This window comes from Macaca nemestrina, chromosome 15 (genome assembly GCF_043159975.1).
Source record: "Macaca nemestrina isolate mMacNem1 chromosome 15, mMacNem.hap1, whole genome shotgun sequence".
Classification (NCBI taxonomy): Eukaryota; Metazoa; Chordata; class Mammalia; order Primates; family Cercopithecidae; genus Macaca; species Macaca nemestrina.
In genome coordinates this window covers 10,548,600-10,560,808 of record NC_092139.1, presented here as the reverse complement: position 1 = coordinate 10,560,808, position 12,209 = coordinate 10,548,600, and the positions used below count along the sequence as shown (strand labels likewise).

General features: G+C 39.4%; 1 long non-coding RNA gene across 1 annotated transcript; it reads left to right on the top strand.

Moving 5' to 3' along the window:
* Positions 1–742: 742 nt before the first annotated feature.
* Positions 743–10,776, top strand: LOC105470642 (uncharacterized). Its single transcript, XR_011613227.1, has 3 exons — positions 743–1,467; positions 5,661–5,804; positions 8,969–10,776. It is a non-coding gene; the product is annotated as an uncharacterized lncRNA (long non-coding RNA).
* Positions 10,777–12,209: the final 1,433 nt, after the last annotated feature.

Here is a 12,209-nt window from a genome sequence, read left to right as displayed (position 1 = left end):
GATGAGCAAGTGTACTAGGAAACTGAATTAAGCTTTTCTCAGGGTGTGATACTGATGGATAATAATTGACCTGAAGAGGACTTGCAGTTAATTAATAATCTATTAATAATTGTTTTAAATCATTTGACTCAAACTTATGAAGTCCAAATTATAGTAGCTGATACTGGCATAAGAACTGTTACACTCATGCAAAAATTTGAAACTTATGTACAAGAATCTTGGTTTGCTTCACCTGTCCCATCCATGTCTCTACCACCTTGGGCTAAGAGGCAGTGAGTGTTCATTTGAACTATTGCTGGTGTCTTCTGATGGGTCTCCCAGCCTCCCTTCTTACTCACACACATTTCCTTCAATGCATTTTTGTAGCCAGATAATCTTTCTCAGACTACAAATCTAATTAGGTTACTCTTTCTTTGATAACCACCTCCTCCCCCACCACCCTCAAAAAAAAAAAATTAGGCCGGGCGCGGTGGCTCAAGCCTGTAATCCCAGCACTTTGGGAGGCCGAGGCGGGCGGATCACAAGGTCAGGAGATCGAGACCACAGTGAAACCCCGTCTCTACTAAAAATACAAAAAATTAGCCGGGCGCGGTGGCGGGCGCCTGTAGTCCCAGCTACTCAGGAGGCTGAGGCAGGAGAATGGTGGGAACCCGGGAGGCGGAGCTTGCAGTGAGCCGAGATCGCACCACTGCACTCCAGCCTGGGCAACAGCGTGAGACTCCGTCTCAAAAAAAAAAAAAAAAAAAAAAAAAAAAAAAAAAATTAATGTTCTCCCCCTTAGTTAGAGTAGTGAAAATGAAAACACCTAACACAGCCTGGTTGGTCTGAACCCTACCTACTTTTCCGCTTCCCCTTTCCACTGCGCACCAACCTCACTGGCCTTATTCCAGTTCCCCAGGTTTATTATTACCCTTCAGTCATAGGACCTGCATCCTTACCAGGTCAAAGTCCCAGGTATACTTTCATAGTTCCACATGCCTCTCCTTTGCTGCAAGCACAGCTATTACATTTATATTGATCATTGCAAATTATCGACTTGTCTTCCTCATTAGACTGAAATCAGGAACCGTGGTAATGCTTTGCTTATTCCTATCTTCCCAGCCCCTGCCTACCACGAAATCAAGCACACAACAGTGCTCAATCTACACTGGAATTTGGCAGTTTCGCTTGATATGATTTGGCTTTGTGTCCCCACCCAAATCTCATGTTGAATTGTAATTCCCAATGTTGGGGGAGGGATAGGGTGGAAGGTGATTGGCTCATGGGGGCAGATTTCTCTCTTGCTGTTCTTGTGATAGTGAGTTCTCATGAAATCTGATGGTTTAAAAGTGTGTTGCACTTCCCCCTTCGCTGTCTCTCTCTCCTAGTCACCCATGGTAAGACGTGCTTATTTCCTCTTCGCCTTCTGCCATGATTGTAAGTTTCCTGAGGCCTCCCAGTGATACTTCCTGTTAAGTCTGCAGAACTGTGAGTCAATTAAACCTCTTTTCTTCATAAATGACCCAGTCTCAGGTAGTTCTTTATAGCAGTGTGAGAATAGACTAATATACTGCTCCTAGATATGTACCTAATAGACATGAAAATGTGTGTCCATCAAAATACACATCAAAGAATGCTCATGCAATAGCCCCGGTTTACCCAAGGGGGATAATGTGCCAAGACCATGCTTGAAACCATGGATGGGACCCTATATATACACCATTTATATATCTCTATATATATATCCATACCTATGATAAAGCTTAATTTACAAATTAGCACAGTAAGAGATTAATAAAATAGAACAATTTCAAAAACGTACTGCAATAAAATTTATGTGAATGTGATCTCTTTGTCTAAAATAATATTTTATTGTGCTGTACTACAGGTAACTAAAATCTCACAAAGTGAAACTGCAGATAAGAGGGGACTACTTTGGTAGTTTTATTCTTCACAGCCCAAACCTGGAAACAGCCTCGATGTTATCAACAGGAGAATGGACACATAAATTGTGGTCTGGTCATACAGTGGAATACAACACAGCAGTAAAAAAGAACACCTCACAATGACTAAAAAAAAAAAACAAAACACCAAAATGCCTGAATCTCACAGACACGTTTTTGAGTAAAAGAAGCCAGACACAAAATAGTACATTCTGTATTATTCCACTTATACCAAGTTTAGAAACAGTGGAGGGTAGGGAAAGGTCACTGCTTAGTGAAGGCTAATAGTAACTACCATTTATATGGAACATTTACAAAATCACCAGCACTATGCAGAGAATTGGACATGACCTTAACTAAGTCACCCTCCCCAGAGCTTACAACCTTGATTTTTTTTTTATTATCCCCATTTTTTAGATTACGAACTAAGGCTGTGAGCAGGGAAATACCTTTCCCAAGGCTACATTGCTGGTAAGTGCAGCTCTGCACAACCTCACAGTATCCTGACAATTACTGTTAGTCATTTCTTACAGTGCTGCGCAAGACACATCTGTCATTATTTTGCCAAAGGATTGCATGAGATGACGCTCAGCATTAACCCATAAGACCTAAGACATAGTAATGACTCAATAAATATCATCTATTATGATCAGTCCCATGAAAATAAAAATAGAGGCTCAACGAGGTGGCTCAAGGCCATATAGCTAAGTGACATTGCATTTATGTAGTTTTGATTGTGAATTCTATTGTTCAAATTGATTCTAACTGACTTACATAGTTACTCTAAATGCAGCACCATGCTGTGATTTTCATGGGTGTTGAGTATTTTTGCCTTCCTGAGCCCCTTCTTTCATAAGCCAAATATTAAAAAGCATATTTTGTGACTGCCTTGGGACAGACAAATGTAACCCAGGCTGGATTATATTCACTCTGCTTTCTGATTTTAAAAGAAACTAAACATTTTCACAGGCCTCTAAGGTGCCATGGGCCCTAGGCCTTCTGCCCCCTGTGCCTAATAGGGAAGTAGGCCCTGCCGCAATGCAGATGAGACTGTCATGTGCTAGGTGAGGATGGTGGGTTTCTTCCGGGGAGTGGAAGAGGCTGTGGTTGAAAAATACAACTGAAGACGAATTCTTTGTTGATGAGAAGAGATTATACTTGCTCTTTTTAAAAAAATAGCCATACATAAAAGATTTAGCCAACGGCGTGAAATGTCATTTGGGTTCAAGTGATTGTGAAGAGTTTTTGATTTAATGAAAAAATCATAAAATGATCCAGAAAAAATAAGAGACTGCAATTCATAGAAATGCTATTTTGTGTGATTTTATCTGATTTGGAATGGGGTTGAGGAGAAGTAATTGATGAAATGTTATGAAATGCTCGAATTTAAATAGGCCTGATGTAAATAATGAAGCATGCTTTCAGGCTTTCAAAATATACAATTCTAGTCTCAGTTTAAGAAGTAGTCAGTTGGAGCCAATCTAAACACATATTGAGACTGATAGCAGCAACCATGGTATGGAATACATGTTTCCTTCAAAGTTTTAAATTATCTATTTGCCTAGAGTCTGAACCCTGCTAGAAGGCCTTTGAAAAAGCGTTGAAGGGGGGAAAAAACCCACAAACAACTTACATAGTATTTGTCCGTGGGATTTGAATGGCTCTTAGCTAGTAACTGGTATTTGCAATCTTTTATGGAGGTCTTTAAAAGCAGACAAACACGTAAGAACAGGGGACTGAAGTAGTATACTGGACATATGTTATGGAGGACAAAACAGGATACTTACACATCTTCATTATGTGTACTTAACCACGGCTGTGTGCCGCACAAGACAATGGGTAAGTGTAACATATGGGTTAATTTTGGCATTATGGCTGCTATTAATGCAAAACCAGGACAGCACAAAGACAATATCACACCTTTCCATTCTGTCAAGAATGGTGGGTGGAATTGCTCTCAGGACCCAGTAATAGAAGAGCAGATGAATATAAAACCAACAGGAAAGCCATCATCAGTGCAAAGAAAATGGGTGCAGGAATAATTTTTTTTTTCTTTCTTGAGATGGAGAATCGCTCTGTCACCCGGCTGGAATGCAGTGGCGCAATCTTGGCTCACTGTAACCTCTGACTCCCTGGTTCAAGTGATTCTCCTGCCTCAACCTCCTGAGTAGCTGGGATTACAGGAACGTGCCATCATGCCCAGCTAATTTTTGTATTTTTAGTAGAGATGGAATTTCACCATGTTGCCAAGAATGATTTTGATCTCCTGACCTTGTGGTCTGCCTGCCTCGGCCTTGCAAAGTGTTGGGATTACAGGTGTGAGCCACCGCTCCCAGCCCGAATGAGATAATCTTACTCTGGCCCCAGGTGTGTTCAGACCAGAAGTGCTATGGCTGGATCTCACCCAGATGTCTCTGATGACTGTGGGGCTCACATCAGTGAATGAGGCAGGGTGGGCTGGTCACAGCTGTCCTGCTTAGACGGGGCAGAACTCTCTAGGTGACCACAATTTTATACCCGCCCTGATTGTCTCAATAATGAAGTCGCTGTGGCTTTTATGGAAGAGCAATTTCTAGGTTGTCTTTCATTTTATGTTGATATCATGGGTTTTTAGAGTACTTGGCAGTGGGGGAAACGGTGATGACAGGCAAAGATGTGTCGTACAAGAGGAAGAAACAGCCCCGTGGCTTCAGCCAGCTGTTGCCGTGGTGGAATGTGGGCAAGACTGGCCAAGCTTTCTGACTGTCCAAGAAAAGCCAGTAATCTGAGTTTCTTTTGTGTGAAATTTCCCAATTTCTAAATGTTGCTGAATCATTCAAAGATTTAAAAGACATTAAGAAGAACATGACGTTGAGGAACAGATGACAAACATCGGCAAACCCCAGTTCACAGACCACCGACTCACGGGGGAATCTGAGCCTCAGTAGAAACCAGTGAGGGCTGAACAAAGCCATTTAATAAATAGTAAAAAGGAAAATCTCATCTTTCATTTGGAATTTTAACCAAACAACACTCTTTAACAATGTGATCTCTATCTTCAACCTATGGGAAGAATCTCTTTCCTTAACCTACACAAAAAGTAAATAAATCTACGGCAAGGATTTTTTTTCTTTTTTTTACAACATCAACGAATGGTTTAAATGTGATTTTTTTAGTTTATGTCTTTCCCAGTTGCTATCATGGGTTAAAAGAAAATGCAGAATATTGCACAAAAGGAAAGAAATATGAAGTCACTTCAAAAGATGAAAAAAACAGTAATGGGCAGATTAAAAAAAAAATAATGGTCAAGAAAATATCCAAACAAACTTAAATACCACCGGAGAGTTTGCCAATAAGTCCATAGAACAGAAAGATTATTAACCTCAAGACAGCTACTGTTGGGATCACAGGAAAACCATCAGCTGTGTACCATTTTTATTGACACTTCAGGGTAAACTAATAAAACTCCCCATTTCAATTAAATTTTGGAAACTCGTGTTCCCTTTTTCTTAAATGCTGTAAACCAGCTTATAACTGCACAGCCCCTTTTTTCTAAAATCTCCTCTTGGCTGAGGAGTGGAGCCAATGGCACATTCTAGCATTTTCTCACTATGGCTTTCCTTGACACAGGTGGCTGTAAGACGTGATGTTAATGAAAGGGGGAATTGTAACTATACGGTTTTCATTTTTGCAGGTGAGCTGGTAGAGCCATTTTGAAATCAAGTGCTCCTTTAGGGTGTGCTTTGTGTTCCTTTTCAGGGGTTCCTGGAATCATGTCTGAACTGAAAGGGATCTTGGGGAATTTTAGTACACATTTTACAGACTGGAGAATTGAGGCCCAGAATGTCTAACCCTGCCAGAGCCAAAGAGCAAGAAAGAGTCAACTTCAATTCCATGTCTTCAGTAGGTATCCTTCTAAATTGATTCCTACTTACCCCTGCTTCCTGGTATTCATGCCTCTGTATAGCCTTCTTCCTTAGAATGTGGGCTGGACCTAGTGACATGCTTCTGATGAATGGAACACAGCAGAAGTGATGGATGTCACTTCTGTATAAGTCACAAAAGACTGTGGCTGCCATCTTACTTGCCCTCTCTTTCACTGACACACACACACACTCTCTTTCTCTCTCTGGCTCTTCTCACATGCTTGCTGTAATAAAGTCAGCTGGAGAGGCCCATGGGACAAGGAACTGAGGGAGGCCATCCATCATTGCAATGAAAGAACAGAGGCCCTCAGCCCAATCGCCCTAGAGGGACTGAATTCCAACAACAACTATGTGAATGAGCTCAGAATTGGAGCCTTCAGATGAGACCACAACCCTGGCTGACACCTTGATTGCAGCTTTGTGAGAGATCCTAAGCTCTAGAGGCCCCTAGCTAAGTGATACATGGATTTCTGACCCACAGAAGCTGTAAGTTACTCTATTTCCATAGTTGGGGGAAATTTGATACACAGCAATAGATAGCTACCACGATGTCCAGGGCTCTTGACTCTAAAGCCAGTATTCTTTGTTCCATTGGCTGCCTTGATATTCTTTGTAGATATCTTTTCAATTACTTTGTCTGCATCCTATTAGTGATCACTGGCAGAACAATGTGCTAGGTAATGTCCAGGATATAAAGATGAGAGTGGCAGAGTCCTTAGTTTCACTGCTTTTTTGCTTTAGGACTAGAACTAAATTTTAAACTGGCCATCTTAATGGGATACAACAGGGCTTCCAAATAAGACTAGTTTCCTTATTGGGAAAATGAATATGACAATGCCTGTATCATTGCTCTATTGTAAGAAATAAGAAATGCTTACACACACAATGCTCTCTGTGTGCTAAGCTCTACACCAAGCACTTTATCAATATTAACTCATTTAATTCTCATAATTTTGTGATGAAGACAGTAGCATCACCCTTCATTTTATAGACAGGGAAATTGAGGCATATAGATTTTTTAAAAGATTACACTGGTGAAAAAGGACAGAGAAAAGATTCACACCTGAGCCATTTGAGTTCTAGAGTCTGTGTTTTCATCATTTTACTTTCTTGCTTTTAGAACAATGAAGAATAATGGGACAACATATATAATATCTTAGCACAGTACTAAATACATATTAAGTGCTCAATATGTGGTTGCTATTATTATTATTAAAGATACACTTCCATTGTTGCATTGGCTGGCAGTGGCACATCCTGCACATAACAAATATTTTATGAGGTTTTGGTGAAAGCTGACCCAAAGCACTCAAACTCTTCAGGATATCTTTCAAGTGAAAATGCCAGCATATAAAAATGTTTGGATCTAAAGATATCAGGATACTTTCTATTGACTGTGATCCAAAGCAGACAAACAGCCAGCCAAAAATTTCTCCTCTATCTTGCTTAGGCTAAGAAGCAAATGTATTGTCATGCATAACTGAACATTCAGAGACAGGATTGGCTTCAGGCAGGCTGGATTTCGGCTCACACAATGTCATCTGGATTTATTCCTCCTACCATCTGCTGTGCTAGCTTTATCCTAAGACTACATGCAATAGTGCCCAGCATCTCCAGTCCACGCCCTTCTGTCATCATGGAGAGATGATTTCAGTAGCTCCATCTTTATTTGTTTCCAAGTTTGGGCCACATGAAAGAATGAAAACCTTGTAGAGCTTAAAAAATTAAAGATTCATTCTGATTGGAATGGCTTAGTCACATGCCCATATCTGATTCATATCAGCGAGATATGGTGGTTTGAGACCAGGTCATGTGCTCTTCTCTCGGAGGTGTAAGGAGCCATATCCTGACCCATGAACTAAAGCAGAGTGGGTTACTATCCAAGAAAGTATGAACTGATATCAGGAGCTCACTACAAAATGTTGAAGCCTTGAAATAGCTACATGTTTGATGTCCAGTTCATTACAGAGAGTAAATATATGAGCCTTGATTCATTTTCATTCTTGCTTTTGCCTTGTGTACTCTTTTGATCATTATTTTTCATAGTCTGCTTTCTTAGCTAACTCAACATTTACAACAAGGTATCCTAGCAAGCCCTTTTTAAAAGAATATATAACTGCAAAAAAAGAATGGACCACTTTTCTGGGACTGTGCCTATTGAAGAAATGTAGACTTTATTATTATCTCTTAGTTTTTTGTGTAACCTTTTAAAGTGCTTTACAGCTCTCTCTCCTCCTATATTTATTTTTCATTTGAAGAAAGTGAAAAATGGGATTAATTCTTGGCATCAGAAGGAAATGAATACCTAGCAAAACTGCATCACTTTGGAAACCAATTCAGTGAATAACCACATTTAAGCTTTCAACAACACAATTCATAGTTGAATCTGTTATACAGCTGACATATCTTGGATGTCACACAAGGGATTCAGTTACATCTTGTATTAGTTATCTATGGCTGTGTAACAAATCACCCCAAAATTTAGCAGCTAGAAACAACACACATTTATTGTCTCACAATTTCTGCAGGTGAAGAATCTGGGAGCAGCTCAGCTGGGTAGCTCTGGCTCAGAGTCTCTCACAAGACTGTACTGAAGGTGTCAGCCAAGGGCAGAGTCATCTCAAGGCTCAGCTGCGGGAAGGTCTGCTTCACAGCTCACATATGTGGCCATTGTCAGATCTCAGAAGCTCTGTGTCCAAGCTTACTCACATGGGCCTCTCCACTGGTCTGTTTCACGACATGGCACGTGGCTTCCCCTAGAGCAAGCAATGCATGAGAGAGTGAAAAAGAGCACCCAATAGGGAAGCACAGGTTTTCTGTAACCTCATATTAAAAATTACATCCCATCACTTCTGCCATGTTTTCTTCCTAGAGGCAAGCTGGTAAGTCCAGCCCACAGTCACACGGAGGGGATTACCCAAAGGAAGGAATACCAGGAGACCAGAAGGCAGGACATTGAGGACCACCTTAAGAGCCTGCCCACTATACCTCTATACTCAGAGCACTGTGTTACAGGACAGTTTAATCTCTAGGCAAACATAGAACCGATAATACTATAAAGCAAATACTTTTACAAGATCCCAGTGTGGTCTGTATAGGCATTTATTTTTCAAGATTTGATTGATTTTTTTTTCTCTTTAGCTAACAACATTGATTTTATTTGAGGGAGATAAAAAAAAACCTGCCAACTTCAATTATTGATTTCATTTGAAAAGACTTTTTAACATTTGGAAACTTCTGGATATACTTTGAGAGTAAAAAAAGAAACAGAACTGAAGATTCACCTACTAAAGAAATGGCTCTTGACTGGGTGTGGTGGCTCACTCCTGTGCTCCCAGCACTTTGGGAGGCTGAGGTGGGCGGATCACCTGAGGTTGGGAGTTCTAGACCAGACTGACCAACATGGATAAACCCCATCTCTACTAAAAATACAAAATTAGCCAGGTGTGGTAGCCGGCGCCTGTAATCCCAGCTACTCAGGAGGCTGAGGCAGGAGAACCACTTGAACCTGGGAGGCGGAGGTTGTGGTGAGTTGAGATCATGCCATTGCACTCAAGCCTGGACAACAAGAGCAAAACTCTGGTTAAAACAAGAAATGACTCAATTTTACTAGGTCTTCTTTACAGTTTTGTACGTATAAAACATCTTGACATATTGAAAGGAAACAAGTGGGAAATATCTCAATGAATTCACAAAGGCTGTGTGACTAAAGAAAAGATTATGTTTGATTTTATAGAAAAAGGACTTATAGAGATGGAAAATGCTGTAGAAATGGACCGATACAGGGCAACCCAACCATTTTTCACTTTTGCGTGTGAGTATGGTTTTGATTCTATTCAAAGTCTGACTTTTCTAGAGGAAAAAAAAGAGTAACAGTGGCTAGAAAGTTATTCATTTATCTTTATGCTTGGGAATGAAAGAAAATGTGTTCCTCTTTTTGAAGGTGTGCACGCTTTCCTTTCCGTTGAGGTTACTTATGAGGCACATGGAAATAAGGGAATCAAATTTCTACTTCTTCTTGTGCTACAAACCTTTATAAAGGTTGCTATAAATGTCATAACTGCCTTGTTTCCTGAAAAGTAATTTTCCTGTCAGTCTGATCTGTTCCTTTGAGATACCATATTATTAGTCTATGATGATTTCTTTAAAGTGCATCAAAGTATGTGCTTTAGTGTATTTTTCTCATTTCACTACCTTACAGTGAATTTCTCACTAACTTAAAGGCTTGTTCCTAAGTCACTAATTATTCATAAAGGATTGTTTTATTTTATCCCCCTAATGAAATGCATTAAAGTTGAAGAAAAACCCTTAACAGAGCATAAAATGCCAGAAAGAGCTTAGGAAATCAAAAGTCCTTCCAGCTAAAATGTGAATTTAACTACAAGAAGAGGAAGAAGCAGGAGAAAGAAGACGCTTCGAAATGGTGGTATGAAGAGTCCTATAGAGGTGGACAGAGGAGAAAACAGGAGTCATAGTTCAGCATGTATGGCTTCCGTATTGTCAATATCCATCAGGTGCATTAAACACAACCCTAGAAATGAACAAAAAGGCCAGGAATGCAACAGCAATCACAATGATGGTCTTAAAGCATATAAACCTCCTCTGACCCCACAGTGTCTCTGATACCATGAAGAATATTTCCCAAGAAGGACAGATGATCATGAGGGTACACACACACACACACACACACACACACACACACACACACATATATAATTGTTTTACTTGTACACCAAGAAATCATTGGCTCAAGCTCACAAAATGCAATCATATTTTATTACATTTTCTAGTTAGTCAAGACTCAACTACACCAGAAAACATTTTAAACAACACTTTTAAACAGGATGTGAATGCTTTGTATTACACAGCTTAATGTAATTGATTTAGAGTCCATGAGGAACACCAATTCTCCTTTTTTTTTTTTTTTTTTTTTTTGTGAGACATATTGATTTAGGGCAAAAAGCAGTAATTGATTGTATCTTTGGAGGTCAAAGGTGAGCTGATGAGAGAGGAAACTGGAAAGGAGAGAGAAAAAGACATATATAGAAAGAGATAAAATGAGGTCTGAATATAAACATCTATTTCTGAGATTTAATTTATTATCACTGAGTTTTCATTTTCCCCAAATAGTTCTCTTCAAGGAACAGAATTCATTCGGACTCAGATCTGCACACATGTGAAGAATCTGTCTGTGTGCTGTGTGGCTGAGACCATTTGTAAAATAAACAAGAAATATAAAGCTGTTAAGAAATAAAATGAGCCAGGACGTACAGGCACAGATGTACCCTCATCTTTTGGATATTTATACTGAGTTTTCTTAAGCACTCAAAACTTTAGAAGGGTTTTAAGATGCTTCACAGAGTCATTTGTCTAATTGGATATCTAGGAGAGCAATATCTAGGAAGAATGCATTCATTTGAGAAAACGAAAAAGTTATTTGTAATTATAATAGCGGGGTTTTCTGCCTCTTTTTGGAACTGGTAATGAGCATGCTGGCTCAGTTCCTCATCTTATGTCTCCTTTTCTCGCTTTTAAATGTTCTTCATTATCTCCTTTATTATCTGCTATTTATTTTACTGAAGGTAATCACTGCTTTATTAATCACTGCTTGAGTAACCACAGTGGGACTTGAAATGAGCTTGTTTGGATTGTAAAAGTCACAAATGCAGGTGGTGGCTGTTGCCTGGACCTCTTGAAATTTCCCATTTCCCCTTCACTTTTATGAGAACTTCCACGTGTAGAAATGTCATGGGTGATCAGAAGTGGTTTGGTGTTTCTGAAGCTTGGAGAAAGGGAATCTGAAGATACTTTTCAGGTAGCATACATGTGGTGTGTCATGGTAAACAAGAAATTCCCATTGCTTACATGAGAGAGACTTGGTTTGCTTCAAGAGCAAAACAATAAAAATGTTTTTTGAAACAAAAGTAATTTAGGCACCCAGTTTGTTTTTCAGAACTAAAAACTGAGATGCGAATTAATTTTGGAGCTGGTATTATGTTTTGTTTCTAATGTAGTTGTAAGAAAGACTTATAAAAACTGCATTTCAAATAGCTTTTGCAAAATAACCTTTGAGTTAATTAAATAATCGGAAAGGAATTTCAATTTTCCTTGAAATACTACTAGATCTTAAAAAGTAGGGGTGTTATGAATCTATACATGATATTTCATAGATACACACACACACACACACACACACCATCATGTAAAAACGGGTGAAATCTGAATAAAGCCAATGTTTGAGTTAATAGTATAATACCAATGTCAATTTTCTGGTTTCACACTGTACTCCATTTATGTAAAATACGTCATTATTAGGGGAAGCTGACTGAAGGGTACACACACGGTAACTCTCTGATTTTCTGCAACTTCTTGAGAATTCAAA